The following is a 12,749-nucleotide window of genomic DNA, read 5'->3' as shown; positions in this document are numbered from 1 at the left end:
TCATGCGCTTTTTCCCCATATTTGGAGCTTGCCTCCCTCATGCCTGTGTCGTAAAAAGCGTGTTCGCACCAGGCCAAGGGTCTGTTCATTCTGGCCTGTGCCCACTGCCTGCAAGCAGTCGGTGCTTATGGCAACAGCACGCCAACGAGAACTCGCTAGCGCGCCAGTGCCAGCCTGCGCGCGTTTTGTGAACTAGGTCGTGGAGCCATGAAGGTTGCGGCCCAAAAAAAGGTGAACTCAATATAGAAAACATCGGCGGAAAACAAAAGTTAACTTACAAAAAAAAAAAAAGCACGTACCCGCGGGAAAAAAAAAAAAGCACGTACCCGCGGGGATTCGAACTCGTGACTTGCAAAATACTTGCTTGCGGTGGCATACCTAGCACCCCAGACCGCTCGGCCACGGAGCGGGCTATGCTGGCATTGGTAATATAGGGTATATATTGTACAATCAATTTACACTTTTCGTTAGTTTTGGAATTTCAAGCAGCTTAGGTGACTATTTGTTGTATTGCGCTCGTGCAGTAAGCGTCGCCCGAGTTTCCACAATAGCTCACGTCTAGCAATTGCATTTCGTAGACGGAAAAGCGTTCGCAGATGCGTAGTCGTGCTGCTGACCGCTGTGCTTGTTCGCCCAGCGCAAAAAAGTGCTTCCCGCACCCTAGTTTTACGCTGTACGGTAAAAATATCAGTTGATTTTATTTCCTTAGTACCTATATTGACTTCGCTGACTCTTCTCCCGCCTTCAAGAGGCCTTATATTTTCCTACTGGCATACCAGTCAGCGAAGCATCGCATGTGCGCTTGTGCAGCGCTTGTGTGAAGCGACCTTGACTTGGAGCTAGATACAGTGTACAAACTAACCCAGTAAAGAAAGGCAAATGCTACCATTCACAAACGTGTCCTGGCTTCGTTTCAACTGAGCGAACGAATTGCGACGACCCGTCGGCGGCTGGCGGACGAAACGCTGGGCCGACTGACTCGGTCTGAAGGCCGGGGAGCCGTCCAGTCGCGCAGCCAGCTTATCCCCTCCTGACGTCACACGAAAACGCCGAAGAAAATGGGCGAGCGTAAAGAGAGGAGGACAGCATTTTCGAATTAATTTTTCTACTAAATAAAATCGCGTAAACGCGCCCAGGTGGTCGTAACATGGCCTGGGGACTACGGACTACAATTTGCGCAAGTAATCCCACAATGTTTACATATCACTTCAGTGTCCCTTTAATGGAGATAATTGAATGAAAATTTGAAAAACCAGGAAGATAAGATAAATACGAAATATTTAAGGAAACCGCCGAAACGTGCAACGCTTAGCATTTCCACAATAAGGCAGATTTCGGGGAAGTTGCAAATGTAAAACCTTTATACAGACAAATATGGAGATGACTAGTTGACGAAATATTGAAAACTAAATATTAAAAAAAATTACGGAAAATGGCAGCACGTAAAACTCCTGGCGTTTCCACAATAATGCAGATTTCATCAAAGTTTCACCTGTAATTGTTGTGAGAGCGTAAAAGGCGATTATTGTTCGAATGAAATTGTGAAAAAGTAAACAAATGAGAAAAATATAAAATAATTACGAAAAATGGCGAACCTCGAAACGAACAAGCATTTGCACAATAATGCAGATTACGGAAAAGTCCCAAATGTATATCGTCATATCAACGTAAACGGAGAAAATTGGTCGTACAATATGTAAAAAACTAGAACGTAAAAATAAATATTAAAAAATTATGAAAAATGGAGAAAACATATAACCAAAGGCATATCCACAATAATGCAGATTTCGCGAAAGTTACACCAGTAATCTTTGTAATAGCGTAAAGCCCGTTCTACATGGTGCGTTTTTCGTTTGCGAATTCGGTGGAACGAACCTTCGCACTTGTGAAGTTCGCAATGCCGGGAAATGTCGTCTACATGGCCCGCGAACGTCGCGATTTTCGCATTTCAGCGGCACGTTGTTTGCAGAACAGCCGAGAGCTAATCTCGTTGTGATTTTGTTTTTAAAAAGGTTTTATTTCACTTCCTGGCAAGGTTCTTTAGTCTGCATTGCAGTAAATATGAGTTTATTTGTGGTTTCATACAACAATCGCCAATTATTTAGCAATATACGCACACATAGCAGAGAAGACAAACACAGCAAGCCACCCTGGGTTCGGTTTTTGTGCGTGCCTAGCCCACCTCGGTTTACCTCGGACACTTCTTCTTGGGTTCTTCCGTACTTCGTTCCTGCTGTGATGTCCGCCACTTGCACGGGCACCGATTAAGCATTCATTAAAACACGGCGCGCGACCGCGTGTTGTGAACGCGCGTGCTTTCGTTTTGGTCGTTCTGGTGCTGCCGCGCTTATGCCGATGATGATGATAATGATTAGTGGCTTTCCCTTTGAATCGGGGCGTCGGTTGTCAGCAACCGACTTGCCTGTTTTATTACTTTTACTTGCCCTACTCTCAGCTAACATTTAGATTTTTTCTCCCTCTTTTCTGTTTTAAACTCATCGCCCCCACCCCCTTTTTTCTCCTCGCCGTTCTAAATTCTCATCCGTATGCTTACTCCGCCTGCGTACCCATCCCTTCCCTACTTTTCCTCCACCACCACTCCAGTCGCCTCTTCGTCACCTCTATGGAATTGAAGTTGAGGTTCCCCCTCACGCCAAATCCCAAAGCTTCCGCCAGCGTCATTTCCCTCTCACCCCGCGGTGGTCGTACCTCTGTGCAGCCCCTGACAATATGGTCTCCCGATCACTGCCGCAGCATGCACACGTGTCATCCTGCTGCCTGTAGCTACCCGTGTATGCCCGGGTTCTCAGCAGCCCAGCCCGTGCCTCGAAGAGCAAAGCACTGCCTCTCGTATTGTCATAGAATCCCTCCGTATTAATTTCCCGTTTCTCTGCACTATAAGTCTCCAGGGTTTCTTCCCCTTCCATTCTCCGTGCCCACTTTGTCGTCTCTTCTGCCTTTACCTGCTTTTTAGCTCTTGTGTAAACCCTACTTTCCCCTACCGACTTTCCGTACCGCTTGGTCAGCTGTCTGGTCCTCCGTGTCCACCACGTGTCCACGCTCCTCATATACAGGAACTTAAACACCCTCGTGGCCCATTTTTCGTCCTCCATGTCACGAAGTCGTTCCTCAGACAAGCAACGCCATCTGGTTGCTAAGCGTGCACCCAGAGATGCCGTGACGTTCACCTAGCTGTGTTTTTACTGGCCGCAGGTCCGGCCCAGATACGCCGCTCACGAGCCGCACGCTGAGCGGCGTTTGCGGGGGATGCTCGACCGTTCTGAACATTTGGCACTTCGCCGCAGCAACAAAAAAGGTCGTTTTGCCGCACGAGTGGCTCGGCATCTGCGAATTCGCAGGAAAAATCGCACCATGTAGAACGGGCTTAAATGGAGATAATTGCTTGAACGAAATTAAAAAAAAAAGCAAAATATCAAATAACTACGAAAACTGGCGAACCATGTAGCGACCTGGATTTCCAGAATAATGCAGATGTCGGGAAAGTACCAAATGTGATCGTCATAAAAACGTAAATATGGGGAGATAATTGGTTGGACGAAATTTCGAAAATCTAAAAAATAAGAAAAATATTTAAAGTCAGGGAAAATGAAAAACATCCAACAATTGGCATTTCGTTAATAAGGGAGATTTCGCGAAAGTTCCATTTGTTATCGATATAGTAGCGTAAATGGAGATAATTGGTTGAACGACGCTTTGCAAAGCTAAAAAAAGGAGAAAGGTATAAAATAGTTACCAAAAATGGCGAACTGTGTAACGCCCTCATTTCCATTGTAATGCAGATGTCGCGGAAGTTCTAATTGTTATCGTTATATAACATAAATGAACATAACTAGTCGGACGAATTTTTGAAAAATGAAAAATAAGAAAAAACATAAAAAATTATGGAAAATGGCGAAAACATATAACACATGGTAGTTCCACAATAAGGCATATTTCGCGAAAGTTCCACTTGTAATCACTATAACAGCGCAAATGGACACAATTGCTCGATAGCAATATCGAAAAATAAAAAGTAAGAAAAATAATAAAAATAACGGATAATGGCAAAAGGTATAACGCATGGCATTTCCACAATAATGCAGATTTCGCGAACGTTCTACTCGCAATCGTTATAATAGCGTAGTTAAAGATAATTGAACGAAATTTTGAAAAACCAGGAAAAAAAGACAAATATAGAATATTTACGGAAACTACCAAAAGTGCAACGCTTAGCATTTCCCCAATAATGCAGATTTCGGGAAAGTTCCACCTATAACCGTTATAAAAAGGCATATGGAGATAATTTGTTGGACGAAATTTTAATTTTAAAGAACTAAAAAGTAAAAATATATATAAAAAAATTACGGAAACTGAAGAAAACCTATAACCAAGGGCATTTCCACAATAATGGAGATTTCGCGAAACTTGCACCTGTTATTTTGTAACAGTGTAAATGGAGAAAATTGCTTGAAGCAAATTAAAAAAATAGCAAATATTTCAAATATTTACGCAAACTGGCGAACCGTGTAATGACCTGCATTTCCCCAACAATGCAGATTTCGGGAAAGTTCCAAATGCGATCGTTATAATAACGTAAATACAGAGCAGATAATTGGGGGGACGGAATTTTGAAAAACTAAACAATAATAAAAATATTAAAATTACGGAAAATGGTAAAACATATAACGCATGGCGTTTCCACACTGAGGCAGATTTCGCAAAAGTTTCACTTGAAAAATAGCGTAACTGGAAATAGAACGAACGAAATTTTGGAAAATTATAAAATAAGAGCGATATAAAGTAATTATCGAAAATGTCGAACTGTGTAACACCCTGCATTTTCACAATAACGCAGATTTCGCGAACGTTCTCAATGTAATCGTTATAACAATGTAAATGGAGATAATTCGTCTGACGAAAATTTGAAAACCTAAAAAGTAAGAGAAATAATAAATAATAAAAAATGGCAAAACGTATGACGGACGGCATTTTCATAATAATGCAGATTTCGCGAACCTTCCACTTCTAATCGTTATTATAGCGTATATGGAGATAAATGGCATCAGAAAACTAAAAAAAGAGAAAAACAAATAATTACGAAAAATGGCGAACCGTGGAACCCTGCATTTCCACAATAATGCAGGTTTCGCGAAAGTTCCAAATGTAATCATTATAATAACGTAAATAGAGATAACTGGTCGGACGCAATTTTGAAAAAGGAAAAAAGAAGGAAAATTATTCATAAATTCACTGAAAATGGTCAAAACATTAACGCATGGCATTTCCACAATAAGGCAGATTTTCGAAAGTTCTGTCTGTAATAATGATAATAGCGTAAATGAAGATAATTGGCCGAAGAAAATTTAGACAAAATAAAACAATAGGAAAAATACAAAATAATTGCCGAAAATGGCGAACCGTGTAATGCCCTGCATTTCCACAATAAAGCAGATTTCTCGAAAGTTCCACTTCTAATTGTTATAACAGCATAAATGGAGTCATCATCTTATCGTTATAAATGCATAAATAGCGTAAAGCACCATTCAAAAACAAAAATTACTGCCTGTAAAAAATTCACAGTCAAGACAAGCGGCAGAAGCATGCTATGCATTAGAAGATAATGCTGTTAATTTCTGCAGATTTTTTTCACTTCAGGTAATGTTAACCAGCGAATTTTGGGTCTGCCAGCTTTCGTCGAAACTGCCGCGAAAATTTCACGGAGGTAATTCTCACAGCTGTCGTGAGAATATACGCAGCCAAAGAAACAAATCCACGAAAGCGACATTTTTTTTTTTTTTGGTGTGTACCCAACCGATTCTGATACCTACGACCTCTGCTCAAAATTGAAAATGGCTTCTTTGGGAATATCGCGTCATGTGGCGCATGAAGGTTTGTCCCTTCATTGGGTTCACTCACTTCGGTCGTTGAAGAGATGACAGATTAGCGCGGTGACTGCTTGCCGGGATACAAGAGGCTGGGCTTGAAGTCCTTACCAAATGAGGAGGTGGAGGCACGGCCGCCAGAAGCAGGAAGATGCCGTGGAGGAGGCGACACGGGAGTTGGAGCCTGTCCCTCTCGTCGCTGCGTTGGGCTGGGTTGGCACCAGCGCGTCTTTGGTTCTCCGTCTGCTTTTTTCTTCGTCCTGCACGCGCAACCACCCAACTCGCATCAGTCCTCTTTTCTTCTTCTTAATCTTCTTCTCTACATTCATGCGGGCCTGATTTTTCGTTGGCAGTGCCTACTTTGTGAAGCAGACTACAGGATAACGTTCAGAATTATTCTGTGGACAAGACCATAGGGTAATGTGCAGCTTTATTCTGTGGACCGTAGCACGGTATAGTTGAGCCGTATTCATTCAATGCTACCTGAAACATATCAAACCACCCTTATTTACAAGAATATTCGGTAGAATTTAATTAAAACAACATTTTACAATGAAAAAGGCAGCTTGTCGGGCTGGGGTGATACAATAACGAAAAAAAAATTCACAGCATATCCACGGGGTGAATGATGATGAGTGGGCGAAGCTCCTGAGGGGAAATCATCGGTAAAACCGTGACTCTTCAGTGAAAGTTCACCCACTACATCTGTGTCCGAACGCAACGTCTAGAAAGTCTCGCTTAAACCGCCCGTCGGCACCTTGGGGCTGAGCTCGCCTGATGCGTTTTGCAGACGCCTCACGAGCTCTCACTGCATCGGGGTCTGCCTGCCGATACGCGCGCTTTCTCGCCGCTTCCCGTTCTCTGACGTTTTGGAGATCCTCTTCGCGCCGCAGCCGTGCCGCTTCGCGTACGGCAGGGTCCTCGCGCCGTTGCCGTGACGCTTGGGCCTCTCGTTCTCGAACGCTGGGGTCTTGGCGGCGTCGTCGCGCAGCCAGACGACACGCTTCGGCCTCCAGCTCTCGTACGGCAGGATCTTGGCGGCGGCGTCGCGCAGCTTCACGGAGCGCTTCTGCCTCGCGGGCTCGCACATCTGCAGCCTTATCCATCGGGCGACTCCGAGCGCGCGCCAACAGCGAACGGGTTTTATTACAACGCTCCCCGCCATCTAGTAAACAATCCAAGAACTAAACTAGAGGTAGCCACGCCATCTAGTAAACAATCCAAGCGCATATTTTCATCATATACAAGTACCGCCATCTAGTAAACAATCCAAGAACTAAACTAGAGGTAGCCACGCCATCTAGTAAACAATCCAAGAACTAAACTAGAGGTGGCTACATACATACGTCGAGGATGGACAGACCCACGCCTTAAGGAGCTTCGCCCCTAAGAGAGAAATCGGAATGGTGGAATCGAATGGACGTTGGCTTCATACCTCGAGGGATCCAGGTTCGATTATGGTAGCGGGGAGCGCTTATTTTCTTGAGGAGCTTGATGTACCCTCTCTACTCATCATCGTCATTCTGTGAAACCCATCGTGTAAAGTTGGCTTTCCTGCTGTGCGCCCTGGGGCGACATTGAACGCCACCAGTGAAACAAAGAGAGATTCGCTTTCGAAAATAACTTGACAACTGCTGGTAATCGAACCCAGGCCATTACCGTAGAAACTGAAGACTCCACCCGTGGCCCACGACAGCGGATGAGCACGACCCTTTTAGCAGTAGATCAAAGCGTAACATCACCCTGTGGTGCGCTGCACAGAATAAAGATGAATATTACTGTGTTGTGTAGTCCACACGATAAGCAGTGGCTTTTTTTTGTTCTTCACGAAAACGATTAGATATCGGTGCTGATGAAAATGAGAAAAATGGTTTTCCCTGAGTAATGCACAGCCATCTTGGAAAATAGACAAAATAAGGCAGTGGATTACAAAGTCTAAAGCAACGTTCTATGAACGATGGTCTAAAGCACTAAAAATAACATTGCAACTATTTGGCAGGTGCCAGAACGGGACGCTCTGATTGATTTGTGTTCTTCGATATAATTGAAGAAAGCATTGGGAGGGATTGATTCGTGTACAAACGAAAAAGCTAACTTGAAAGCGACCCTTCGTTTATCTTAAGCAGACGAAAAGAGACAGAGATAATTGAACCTTGTCCTAAAGAAACTTTACTACCGTATGTCACAACCTGATGTGCATATAATATTTCAAGGCAACCGTGCGGGATATCTTACTGTACGGTTCTCCTTAATTGCCATTTCTTCATCGTGTGAAATTATATATATGAGACAGAGAGAATAAACACTGGTAATTGTTATGAGCATGACATGAATTACTTTGTGTGAATCCGCCCGTCACCACTTGACCCGCACCCTGGGTAGCACCCTCGCAAGCTCTTTCCGCTCTTATCGACATCGACAGGAGCATCCTGTCAGCCCCCACCGGTACCTTCGTATCAACCAACCGAAAGAGAACTAAGAGAAACAGAAGTCAGAAAAGGCAAACAATAAGGGAACAGGGAAAAGGAAAGAAAGACGAGAACACAGCGCAAATGAATGAACAAAGGAAGTTAATAAATTAACGGCAGGTAGAAAAAACAAAAAAAAAATCTTTATCTTCAACTCTGGAGAAATCTGTCCTAAAACGTTACGCTCAAACAATATTTCAGAATTAAGGCAATTCTCTTGCTCTTTTGAAGTGAGAATTTTTAATTTGTTTGGAAGAAATTTGTATGCATTCATTACTTTGGGAAAGAGCAACCATTTCAAGAAATCATGCAGCTTCTATTAGAGCGGCTCGTACGATATTATAAAGCTTTATTAGTTGAAAGGTATTTCGTTTTTTTTCCAAACCGTAGAATGAATTTCAATATTTTATCCACCCTGTGTGGTTCAAGCAGCGCTGTCTACACACATTGGTGTTTAAAAGAAAAGATCTAGGTACCACAATTTCCTCTCAATTTGCATGTTTGTAGGCAGCGCCATTGGCGTAATCAATTTACGGTGCGACCGCTGCACTTGCTCTGCCCTCGCGCGACAGCAGAGCAGAATAACAAAGAGTTTGGCCTCCGCTCTGACAGGTGTCTCTCGGGGTGCTGTGCCCTTCGCTTTCGCGGTGGGCGGGAAGACTGCTTTCGTCATATTCCCTCTAGATGGCGACAGCGGTGCCAGTGTGCTTGCTCTGAATCTAAATTCTAGCTTGTCTGTACGCGGAGGCAATTCACAGCCGCGTTCTACGCATCGGCGTACGGAACTTGCGCTTTAGAGGATTTGAGGAATAATTTCGTACTAAGTAAATTTCAAAGACGATAGTCTTTCTTGGGCGACTTAAACGCAGGAACTTTGTCCGACTGTCTGTCTGTCTGTCTGTCTGTCTGTCTGTCTGTCTGTCTGTCTGTCTGTCTGTGACTCAACGCAGCCACCCGGCCAAAGTGAAACAGAAGCTACGCAATAGTTTTATACACCAACGGCCAAATAAAAACGTTTAGGTTCAGAGCAATGTTCATACTTGTCAACATTGTTGACCAAGAACAAACCATTATGCAAACATGAGGAAGAAAATCATTGCATGAGTGATATTTTCAGTTTTCCTTTATAAATTCATGGATGCGTGATTTTTGTGATAGCAAATGAAATACTACATCCACTGCATTCACTCCGTCAACTGCTGTCACCCGCGCCACTATAGCTTCTAGCGGCATTTTCATTATGAAATCAATCGGCAACAGTTACGAAAGGTTCAACTAGATAGGTTCTCAAGTTCCGCTCGAAACGCACGTGGAGTAGGGCAACGGAGTTCTATAAATGTTGAGGTAGGGTGCCTTGATTCACGCGGGTCTCCGTCGTACGGCAGCGCTGGAATCGAAGCACCGGACCTGGAGCAGGGGACAGCGGTAAATTTGAAGTGACTTGTGAGAACTCCAGAATGTTTACCTTGGGAGGAGAGCGACGCAAGAGGAACAGCATGACAGGTGAGACGGATATCGAAGGGAAGCGGCATTTGCAACGAAATGAGCAGATACGTGGTCAATTTTTTCATGTTCGTCCTCCCCGCACGCTGCACTCTTAGACACGTTGAAAATAAAAAAGGCTAAAGCAGAACAAGTTCATTTCCGCAACCTTCTTCTGTCAAATTTTAAAGACGGGAAAAGACCGGCACATTTGGCGTTCGTAATGCAAGCAGTTTAAATTGAATTTAAATAACGATATTCAGTACCCCCTTGAAAATGCGCTTTGGAAGTGCACACAATTCAATCACGAAATAAATAATTTCCCCCTTAGATTACAACTTCGACCACACCTCAAAACTACGTTGTAGGAGCTTGCTCGCCTATCAGGTCGAAGGGTAATCTAACGAATTTTTTCAAAGCGAATTTTAATGTGGTTCTTCAAAACAAAAATCTGGCGGTCCTATGTACACCGAAAACTTTTCTTTCCCAACCCTATACGCACGCGTGAAAAAACCGGGGTTGAGCGAAGTTTAAAGGAATAGACAAAGTGTCGCAGGATTTGCCTCAGTCGCAGCAGAACGGTAGCGTAGCACAGAAGAAAGGACAACGGCTGGTAGGGGAGGTTGGTGGGGTGGGTAGAGCAGCGTTATCGCGGCACTGGGAAACACTGGCCGCACGTTTACGCTGAAATTTGTAGGCCACGCGTCATTCGTACTTGCGACGAGCAGGCAGCTTACGATTAGTGACGCCGCGACCTGATACTGCAACGAAAGAAAATGCTACAAACACGCAGCGTATAATGAAAAAGACTTCGATGAACCTTAAGGAGTAACACACGGGGAAACAGCGGCCGCAGGTTAGAGCTTCCCTGGTTAAGCAGCTGTACGGAGTAGTGAATGGGCTCATTTTTTAAATTTTTTATTTACTTTTACCGCTTTCTGCGACTCTTGCGAGCCATTTCAAATGCTTTGCTTACGTTCAAACAAAAGGAATATAAGAAGATCCCTTGCTATATATGGTAAAAATGTGCGTCGATAATTATTGCCGCCGCTGCTTCTCCTGGCTTCGCGCTCTAGGAAGCGCAAGCGTCGTCTGCTACAGGCGAGTAGCAGACGACAACCGTGCCGCGGCTGCCGGACGCTCGACGCCGGCGGGGAAGCTTCCCGGGTTCGTCACGTGACTGCCACGGCGCATGCGCCCTCCCGCACACGTGGGAACCATTTCTTTGGCCGCCGTGAACCCGGCTCATAAACAGAGCTTCGGGCTCCCGTCGCGCCTCTGGCTGAAGTCGCGGGGCCGACAAACCCCGGGTGCGCTTAGACTAACACACTTGACTCCGTGCCGAGCGCCAGTTATCCAGGTCGCTTGCCACTCTCCTACGTGCTGTGCGGGTGGAAGGGAGAGGAAACTACCTCGTGCACGCCAAGATTGAACCGTGGAAGTGCTCGTCGTTTCCATTTTGTCTGATCGCGTGTGTCCCGATCACGCTTGTGGACGTGCGGCATAAGTGGCGCCACTCTGGATGGTGTGTTCAACTTCAAGTGCAGTGAGCAGTGCCCTTTTGCACGCGTCGTCTGCCGCGTGGAGAGGAATAGAAACGAGTCTTCTCGATTAACTGGTTCTGGTAAGACGACTTTATACTCTTTGCGAAAGGGATTCACAATTTTTTATTCGTGTTTAGTCATGTCGGTGTTTTAACTTTGTCTGTCAACTTTCATGTTAAAGAAATGTGAATGCATTCCCGTTCAACTTTTTTCGTAGAAATATGGCCATTTTAGAAGAGGTAAGCGGCGGAATTTATTATGAGCATGATCGATAAATACGGCCATTCAAGTTACAGGTGGCTTCGAGTCTTTTGTGTAGAAAGTTCACGTTATTATGAGCATGATAGACACAACGAATCTGGGCAGCGGTGAGTTCTGCAGAGGTATTGAATTAAACTATGATAAGTGTTGAGAACCATAATCTCTTGTACTTCTAGCCTTGAAATTTGTCACTTTTCCGAATGTAACTCGCACGGAAAACATGGGCGGATGCCTCTTATGACTTCTCCGTAAAGATTCAAATACGATCAATACGCTGAGCAAACAGTTACCCTTTCCGCATTCTCCGAACTCTTCGCTGTGTTGAAGCAACACACTTTCTTTTATTTATTTCATGGAGGACATACTGCGGACCAGAAGTTGTTCAAGCAGGAAGGGTACATCACTTAAAAGAAAACAGGAATAACGTGCACCCTACATAATCCTCTTCGATGTACGTAATTCATAATGAGTGGGTATCACGTATTTTGTTCTAATCAGATACTGACCGTGGAAAAAACGAGTGCATAAAAACTTCGGTTCTCGCGAAATATGGGGCAATACAATTTGGATGGGGACGTCAGGTGTGTCCAGTTGATAGTAAAGATAAATACGATGATGTACCCATTTTGAGTTTTTGGTTACGTAGCAAGGAAAGGAAATCAAGCCATTGTTTAACTCTGCGGGACGCAAGGGGATGCAGGTCGTTTGCATTCATTATTGCAGACGTAAATCACATGGCAAGTGTTTTTTGTATGTAAAACAAACTGCTTTCCTTTGAAGCTGCTCAATTTTGTCAATATTAAGCTTAGTGTAAGGGTCCCACGCTAAGCAGGCGTATTCTAATTTAGGCCTTACAAAGGGAAAATAACTAAGAAGCTTTAAATTTGGAGGGCAGTTACGCAGTTTATGTCTTTAAAAGCCGAGTTTTCGAATTGAAGCTGAACATAGGTGGTCGGCGTGCAGGTTAGATAAATTGTTAGTTATGGTCAAGTTCAAATATTTGTAGCTAGAGACCTCTCTGAGTGTTTAAGGCGCTAGTTGGAACACATGGTATAGCGAATTTATTTTGTGTGTCAACCGCAAGCAGATACTTTTTTCTACGTCGATTCCCC

The 12,749-nt window shown here is 44.1% G+C and overlaps 1 protein-coding gene across 2 annotated transcripts in view; it reads left to right on the top strand.

Annotated features, from left to right (window-relative positions):
• The first annotated feature begins 11,109 nt into the window (after positions 1 to 11,109).
• Positions 11,110 to 12,749, top strand: part of LOC144177875 (A-type potassium channel modulatory protein KCNIP1-like) — a 238,561-nt gene continuing 236,921 nt past the window's right edge. For both annotated transcript variants that reach the window (XM_077705455.1, XM_077705454.1), the window contains exon 1: positions 11,110 to 11,456. The gene's annotated coding sequence lies outside the window, so the exon portion shown is untranslated. The remainder of the gene's footprint in view (positions 11,457 to 12,749) is intronic.

The sequence above is a fragment of the Haemaphysalis longicornis genome, unplaced genomic scaffold (genome assembly GCF_048455015.1).
Source record: "Haemaphysalis longicornis isolate Haplotype H1 unplaced genomic scaffold, Haemaphysalis longicornis Haplotype H1 scaffold_33, whole genome shotgun sequence".
NCBI lineage: Eukaryota > Metazoa > Arthropoda > Arachnida > Ixodida > Ixodidae > Haemaphysalis > Haemaphysalis longicornis.
The sequence above is the reverse complement of the archived record's forward strand: the minus strand, read 5'-3'. Positions and strand labels throughout refer to the sequence as shown.